We start from the raw sequence: 7950 nt of genomic DNA, 5'->3' as shown, positions 1-7950 counted from the left end.
TTCATAGCAGCATTATTCACAATAGCCAAAAGGTGGAAGGAAGCCAAGTGTTTCCCAGTGGGTAAGTGGATAAACGAGATGTGGTATATCCATACAATGAAATATTATTGAGAGCCAAGGGTAGGCACCAGCCCTTGAAGGCGCACGACTGTAAACCAGACAAAAAGAAACCTTGACGTGCTTGAAGTACCAGGTAGCAGGCAAGTGGTGGGCTTTTCAGTGTGGTCTTTAGGATTTGCAGCTCAAGGAAGTGAGATGTTGAAGTTGCCACCCAAACTGGTCAAACCAGGGCAAGATAAAGTCTTCAGAGCCCTCTATACATTGGAACCCAGAACTCCAGATGAACTATGCTTTGAGGAAGGTGGTATCATCTATGTTACTGACATGAATGATGCCAGTCGGTGGAAAGGTACCTCCAAAGGCAGGACTGGACTGATTCCAAGCAACTATGTGGCTGAGCAGGCAGAATCCATTGACAATCCATTGCGTGAAGGAGCCAAAAGAGGCAACTTGAGTTAGTTGCCAGAGTTTTTGGACAACGGAGTGGGTGTTAATGGCTGAGACAAAGCCGGAAGCATCGCCTTAGACTAGGCTTGTCATGGGGATCTCAGAAATACAGTGGCAATGCTATTTACTCAACCAAGTATTGAACTGAGCCAATAGAACAAGTTGGGAGACACAGCTGTGCATGCTGCTGCCTGGAAGGGTTACGCAGATATCGTCCAGTTGCTTCTGGCAAAAGGTGCCAGAACAAACTGAAGAAACAGTGAGAGGATGCTGGCTTTGGGCATGGCTTTGGGCAATGCTGCCAGTGCATCTCTCCAGAGAAAGAAAACGGGGACAGATGCAGTTCAAACATTAAGCAATGCTCTGTTATTCCAAAACTTTGTCTGCCAGAAGAGGACTGGTAATAATTTTTTATAAGGATATATGAACATGGCAGTGTGGCACTGTTTTTGAGTAGAACAGGTAATGAATGGTTCTCACCTTTGGTTTGGCAATAAGTGACTGAATTATTTACTGTATAAAATACATTTATGTCCACCAGAGTAGAACAAGAAGAAATGATCTGTATTTTTCAAGCTAAAGGAATTGTATAGTATTCTTTCTTTGAAAAAATCAGGGTCTGGCGCGTGGTGTCTTCTTTTGAGACAGCGTCTCGCTCTGTCACCCAGGCTGGAGTGCAGTGGCATGATCTCTGCTCACTGCAACCTCCGCCTCCTGGGTTCAAGCGACTTTCCTGCCTCAGCCTCCTAAGTAGCTATGTTTGAGTGCCAATATTAGAAGTGGTAATATTTCCAGTTTGTGTGTGTCTTGTTTGCTACACTGAAAAAAAAAAGAAACATTTCATATTTTAAATTTGTGATTTGTCTCAGGCAGAGTTCCTCTTGAGTTGGGGATAAAGATTTGAGGGCATTTTGTCTACTTGGGAGGTGATCCCTGGAAGCACCACCAGTAGGGCTGGAGAGTGAGACAGAGAAGGAAAGAAGCCAACACAAGTTCCGTTAATTCATAAGCAGGTGGTGACCACCGTGGGCAGCTGAGACTCAATCCTCCTGGAGACTTCTGGGAAACTCTGTAAGTTGATGTCCTGCTGAGAAATGAGGAACTGGGGAATTTATCCTTAAACTCCTGCTTGTTACTAATTGAGGGCTCCCCCTGGTATACCATCTTCCAACCATTTCTAACCAGCTCCTGACACTGTCCAAGTACACACTGGTAACAGTTGAATTCCCAGGCAGAGACAAAGCACTTGTGGGTAAGAACCTATTACAGATTGTGGTACTGCTGAGTATCTGAATATCTGGATCACAACTCACTTGGTAAAGCTTAGAACTAATGATTATCTAAATTTAAAATTGCATGATTATAATTCACTGTGCAGCCAATGACCTCCATGTATTGATGAATGTGCTTTTTATCCATAATAGGTCATTGACTATGAAGGAGTTTATCAATGACCTCACAGGCTGTGTAAGAACCTCTGGAGCTCCTTTGCAAACAGAGCCTGCCCTAGAATGAAACCAACTCCAATTCTCAACAGCCAGGAATTGTGAGAGAGATAGAATCCTGATTACATCACTGGAACTCAATACAACATAGAGCAAAATCTGAATCTACCCTTGGGAGCTCCTGGTTACAAACAAAAATTCTCTGGCTTAAGCTAGTTTAAGTTGAGTAAATGAAGCCATTTGTAGATGAAAGATCGTACTGACATCCTGTATTATGGCTTGGGGAAAGGAAAAGGCATCTGTGTCAAGGTCTCTCGGCTGGTCCAGAGATGAGACTCAGACAAGCCAGGGTAGAGAGGGACACAATTTGTTCCACAGTGAGCCTTGGCTGACAATGTCGCCTAAACTGTCAGGAAATGCCTAGAGGACTTCCAATAAGTTCAGCCATACTATCTGATTTGAATGGGCCCTGTGGAAAAGATTTTAAACTTTCTTCAAACATAAAAAATCATGAATTTATGATAATACCGAAAATCATCTCTTTGGTTTTCTTTTGAATTTGCTATGGCAGCAACTCATTCTACTAGACACTAGTAAATAACAGGAAAGAATTGATGAGGCATTTATCATGCCTTCTCTGTCCAAATGGCATATTTGTTGTTGTTTATGAGACAGGGTCTCGCTGTCTCACCCAGGCTGGAGTACAGTGGTGAAACCATAGCCCACTGCAGACTCGAGTTCCTGGGGTCAAGGAATCCTCCCACCTTAGCCTCTGGAGGAGCTGCTACTACAGGTGCATGCCACCGCCCCCCGTTCTGTCCAAACTATATTTCATGGTAAATAAATAGGTGAGGAGGGATAGTTCTTCTTTATAAAATAGTGCCATTTTATGGATGCAGAAGATATACATAAAAAAATCATTTTGGATCTCCTAATGGAATAACAGAACTAAGCAATAGTCAGCAATGATTGTTAAAATAATTCAATGAAAATTTGATTGTAAACTACATAATAGATGAGTCAGACTTTTATGAACCAGACAGCAGGCACTTCTGAAGTAATCAACCAGTAGTATATAATAATACCTATGAAGTACTCTTGTTAAAATATAAATTAAGCTTGAGCCTAGGCAAGTTTCATATTCAGAATTTGGATTCTGAGAAATAGGGAGGACAGAAGAAACAAGAATGCAATCAACCTAGTGCAGAATGTGGAAAATTTAGGACAAATGACTTGGACTCTTTAATGTCATGCATTGATAAGGATTTGTAAGGACAAATCCTTATCAATGCATGACATTAAAGAGGGGAAAAGGAAGGAAAATTATTACTGATTAAAAGAGACTTAATTAACATATTAACTAAATACCACATGTGGTTATTTTGTAGATTCTGATTCAAATAACTAAACCATAGAAAGGCATTCTGGATTTAAAAACATATTTGAGTATTAACTGAGAGCAAAATGGAGGGGAATTATTCTCACACATGGCTAGTGAAAATGCAAAATGCAAAAGTGTGGCAATTCCTCGAGAATATAGAACCAGAAATACCATTTGACCCAGCAATCCCATTACTGGGTATATACCCAAAGGATTATAAATCATTCTATTATAAAGACATGTGCACATGTATGTTTATTTAGGCACTGTTCACAATAGCAAAGACTTGGAACCCACCCAAATACCCATCAATGATAGACTGGATAAAGAAAATGTGGTACATATATACCATGGAATACTATGCAGCCATAAAAAAGAATGAGTTCATGTCCTTTGCAGGGACATGGATGAAGATGGAAACCATCATTCTCAGCAAACTAACACAGGAACAGAAAACCAAACACCACATGTTCTCACTCATAATTGGGAGTTAAACAATGAGAACACATGGACACAGGGAGGGGAACATCACACACCAGGGCCTGTTGGGTATTGGGAGGAAAGGGGAGGGAGAGCACTAGGATAAATACCTAATGCATGAGGGCCTTAAAACCTAGATGATGGGTTGATGGGTGTAGCAGACCACCATGGCACATGTATACCTACATAACAAACCTACACGTTCTGCACGTTTCCCAGAACTTAAAGTAAAATTTAAAAAAAAAAAAAAGCAAAATGCAAAATGGTTTAGCCACTTTGGAAAACAGTTTGGCAGTTTTCTATAAAGCTAAACATATACCCACTGTAAAAACCAGCAATCCCTCTCCTGGATATTTACCCAAAAGAAATGAAAATCAGTGTTTACTCAAAAATCTATGTGTGTATGTTTATACTGGCTTGATTAATAATTGCCTAAATTGAAACTATTCAAGTGTCCCTCAACAGATAAATGGATAAATGATCTGTAGTACAGCCATACAGTAAAATACTACCTAGCAATACAAAGTAACAAACTACCAATAGACTCAATAACATGGATGAATTAAAAAAGCAGTATGCTAAGTGAAAAAAGTCACATTCAAAAGCCTATATGTGGGCCTGGCACAGTGGCACATGCCTGTAATCCCAGCACTTTGGGAGGTCGAGGTGGGTAGATCACTTGAGGTCAGGAGTTCAAGACCAGCCTGGCCAACATGGTGAAACCCTATCTCAGCTAAAAATACAAAAATTGGTTTGGCGTGATGGCACATGCCTGTAATCCTAGCTACTTGGGAGACTGAGGCACAAAAATTAGCCGAGCATGGTGGCATGCACCTGTGGTCCCAGCTACTCAGGAAGCTGAAGCACAAGAATCTCTTGAACCCAGGAGGCAGAGGTTGCAGTGAGCTGAGATTGTGACACTGCACTCTAGCCTGGGTGACAGAGCGAGACTCCATCACACACATTAAAAAAAAAAAGTGCCAAAGAAAAAAGAGGGAGAGGTGATAAAATACTCATGGCAAAATGTTGATTATAGTTAAAGCTAGGTGATTGTTAGCTGGGGTTTGTGATGTTATTCTTTCTACTTTTGTGTATGCTTGAAAATAATCATAATAAAAGATAAAAAGAAAGAGTAAAGAAAGAGAAAGTGTGAAGGACTCTGTAGTCACCCCGCCTGGCTTCACCCCTTACCACCTATATTGAACTTGTACACAGCTCAGTTTTGTTTCTCATCACTAAGACGCTAGCAATATTTAGACTCATAGGATTTTATGATGACCAACTGAGTTAGTATAAGTGAAGTGTTTAGGTAATGGAGAAACTGTAAACTCTCAATAAATAGAAGTTATGATTATTAGAAATTGAATTGGCCAGGCGCGGTGGCTCACGCCTGTAATGTCAGTACTTTGGGAGGCCGAGGCTGGTGGATCACATGAGACAGGAGTTCAAGACCAGCCTAGCCAACATGGTAAAACTCCATCTCTGCAAAAAATGCAAAAATTAGCCAGGTGTGGTGATGGGCGCCTGTAGTCCCAGCTACTCAGGAGGCTGAGGCACGAGAATCGCTTGAATCCAGGAGGCGGAGGTTGCAATGAGCTGAGATCACACCACTGCACTCCAGCCTGGATGACAGAGAGAGACTCTGTCTCAAAAAAAAAATAGAAATTGGATTGAGGTATGTACAGGCATGTCTGATAAACTTGGGGCAGGGGAGGCAGGCGAAAGAAATCAGATTTTCAAGGGGACAAAAAAAGTTCCTTTGCATGAGAGAGAAGACCAATATGTTTACCACAAGGCCTGCACTTTGGGAAGGCAGCAGTGGTCAGTCCTGAGTATGACATGCAAAGGGTCTCATACGCCCCCAGTCCAGACTCTCTCACCTCTAATGCCAGTGTGTCCTTGGCCAACTTGGTGAAATCTCATCCCTACTAAAAATACCCAAACTTAGTTGGGCGTGGTGACGCACACCTGTAATTCCAGCTACCCAGAAGGCTGAGGAAGGAGAATCACTTGAACCTGGGAGATGGAAGTTGCAGTGAGCCCAGATCACACCACTGCACTCCAGCCTGGGGAACAGAATGAGACTCCATCTCAAAAAAAGAAGGAAAGAAAGAAAAGCCTAGACAAGTGAATAATGAGCCCACTGTTTAATGTATAAAAAGCACATCACAGATACATGTTGATAAGTGAATGAATTATCAAATAAATGAATAAGTTAAAGTTCCCTCCATTTTAGCTTTGCAAGGAACAAAACCCTGTTTGTTTCAGAACATTTTAATACCATTTAATACCAACAATCCACAAGAGGTGCCAAGTAAAGTTATATCGATTCCTTAACATAAAAGCACTTCCTGGAATTTCATTTTTCTCCCCTGCAAAATAGGGATAAGCACCAATAACAATGATAATATCACCACCTTCCTCAAGAGGACTTGAGGGGCTAAAATGCAACGACACTTTGCATAAGAGAAAGAACTCTTCTAATAGGCATTTTTGTTGTTGGTGGTGATGATTATAACAGAGCTATGTCACTATGATGGTATAAACAACATAATTGCAATTTTCCAAATGTACTTTAATAATGAGACTGTGTCTGCCTAGTACCTACCATATGATAGAGACTCAGTTAATGATGAATGAATAAATGGGTCAAATCTACAGGTGATTCTTACTTCATTCATGTCTCATTAACTCCTTCTCACGAAATCGCCAAACAAGACCAGTCATGGTGGCTCATGGAAGGATTGCTTGAGGCCAGGTGTTTGAGAAAAGCCTAGGCGACATAGAGAGACCCGATCCCTACAAAATATTTTTTTAAAAACTTAGCTGAGTGTGGTGGTGCACACCTGCAGTCCCAGCTACTCAGGAGGCGGAGGCATGAGGATTGCCTGAGCCCAGGAGTTGAAGGCTATAGTGAGCCGTGGTTGCACCACTGCACTCCAGCCAAAAAGAAGAAGACGAAGATGATGAAGGAGGAGGAGGAAGAGGAGGAGGAGGAGAGGGAGGAGGAATAAACAAATCACCAAATAGATTGTCTAATTGCCCATGCTATTAGAAATGTTGACGCCCATCTACCTTTCTCTTAGATTTCCCCTTTCAAGTCTGCAATGTGGCTTGACTTCAGAATTCATGAGAATGGATCCCTGCTTTCATACAAATCTATTCTGATGTACTCCACCTGCATGCCTTTTCTCTCTTGCTCGCTTATTTGTTTTTTTCCTTTGATGGGTTCCTAGGAGATGGTGATTGTTGAATAGCGGTCACTGAGGGTCATGGAGAAAAATACCAGTTTGCAGGCTTTTGGCAGAAGCTTCTGGGCACAGCAATGGGTGAGCCTCATTCCTGGGCAGTGAATGCAGGCAAGTGGATGGCGTAAATGTTTATTTTAAGGGGGCAGTCATTTATTTTTCAGGCAGAAAGTTTATACAGCTTGAGAGAATTATTTGAAAGGAAATGAGAGGCATGGCCTATGAGGCTTATGGGCCTCGTCCGCCTTCCTTCTCTCTGCCCAGCTATGAACGTGAGGTTTACCCCTTTCCTGCAGCCCCCACAGCCACGGCACACCTCCAGGTCCCACCAGGCAGCCCTCTGCACAAGGACAGTTGTCGGAGAGAGCTCCACGTTGCAGTCTCAGATGTCCCCGCTGAAGGATAAACCCAAAAAAGTTTTGCGGATGTAATGAAGCTGGCCCTCGAGGCCAGGGAATTTGGCGATGTGGCTGAGAATGCAAGACTTGGCTTCTAAGGCAGAAAACCGAGCCTGGACTTTGTCACTCATCCGTGATGTGACCCTGGCCTCCCTTTCCCCGCTTATTTGTAAGTTGGTAGACTAGATGCCCCTGCAAGGTCCCTTCCGACTCTAACGTGGTATTTCAGGAAAGCTGTGCTGCAGGTTTTTACTCACGGCTCTGCGGCAGACGCTCCTTGGTGCTTCCAGGGCTCCTCCCCAGGCCGTGTTACCTCTCCAACTCCTTTCCTCGGCTCGTATTCCTTTATTGATTCAATTGATTCATTCAAACTGTTCATATTGTAATAATGGCTGGAACAAGAAAACAAAAGAAACACAATTTTCATTTTAGCTTAATTTAGTTGAAAAATTACCCATTACAGGAAAAGGGTACGTATAATTTGTTCTGTT

General features: G+C 42.2%; 1 pseudogene; it reads left to right on the top strand.

Moving 5' to 3' along the window:
* Positions 1-255: 255 nt before the first annotated feature.
* Positions 256-7492, top strand: LOC105728827 (osteoclast-stimulating factor 1-like; annotated as a pseudogene).
* The last annotated feature ends 458 nt before the right edge of the window (positions 7493-7950 follow it).

The sequence above is a fragment of the Aotus nancymaae genome, unplaced genomic scaffold, assembly GCF_030222135.1.
Source record: "Aotus nancymaae isolate 86718 unplaced genomic scaffold, 86718_ANA_hifiasm-v0.15.2.pri h1tg000021l, whole genome shotgun sequence".
NCBI lineage: Eukaryota > Metazoa > Chordata > Mammalia > Primates > Aotidae > Aotus > Aotus nancymaae.
This window is presented reverse-complemented; position numbering and strand designations above follow the sequence as displayed.